Source organism: Elephantulus edwardii, unplaced genomic scaffold, assembly GCF_000299155.1.
Source record: "Elephantulus edwardii isolate Elephantulus edwardi_28Jun2011 unplaced genomic scaffold, EleEdw1.0 scaffold00002, whole genome shotgun sequence".
NCBI classification, from domain to species: domain Eukaryota; kingdom Metazoa; phylum Chordata; class Mammalia; order Macroscelidea; family Macroscelididae; genus Elephantulus; species Elephantulus edwardii.
This window is the reverse complement of record NW_006399752.1, coordinates 46,708,864-46,709,754: the sequence shown is the minus strand read 5'-3', so window position 1 is coordinate 46,709,754 and position 891 is coordinate 46,708,864.

Sequence of the window (891 nt, the reverse complement as noted above, 5' to 3'; positions counted from 1 at the left end):
CTCTTTTGTAACAAGCATTTCCATTCTCCTCCCTTTCAGCAAGCAAAGCCATGTCGTCTGAACAACGCCAGTTGTTGATGAGTCTTCTTTCAATCCTGATGCCACATTCTTCTTCATAAAATCCAGCTTCTCTACTAATTCACGTCCCAGGCATAGGGTGGAAATAAAGGTTAGTAAACAGTTATGTTGGCAAAGAATATTGGTTATACTGTAGAGTGTCCAGACAAGTCTATCTTGAAGGAAGTGAAGCCAGACTGCTTCTTAGAAACAAGGAGGGGAGATTTCATCGCCTGCACTTCATACACATTACCCAGAGGGGCTAGCCCCTGGAAAAGGACATCATGCTTACAAAAGAGTCAGTGAAAAACAGGATTACTTTTAATGAGATCCGTGGACCTAGTGACTTCAACAATGGCACAGTGGACATTATGATCATGGCACAGAAATGGGCAGGGTTTTTGTTTTTGTTTTTTTCTGTTACATGTAAGGTGACTGAGTTGGAGGTATCCTGGTAACACTTTGCAACAACAGCATCCCTCTGGGAAGAGGTCTTGGTGACACTGCAGTTAAAACCTTTGGTTGCTAAGGTTGACAGTTCAAACCCACCAGATGTTCCATAAGACAAAAACAGGTCAGTCTGCTTCTGTAAAGATTACAGCTTTGGAAAGCCTAAAGGGCGATACTACTCCACCCTACTTCGTTGCTATATGTCAGAATTGATGGTGGGGTTTTTTAACTGCCCAAGGCCATGAAGGCTGAGTGGAAGAACAGGAGGAAGGTTGGTGTGTCCTCCTGCTACCCTGATTTAACGGGCGAGGCTGCAAATGAGTGAGCTTCCCTTGGCCTTGAAGCTTCAAGCTTCAGAGGTGGCTGGTGAGAAGTCATGAATAA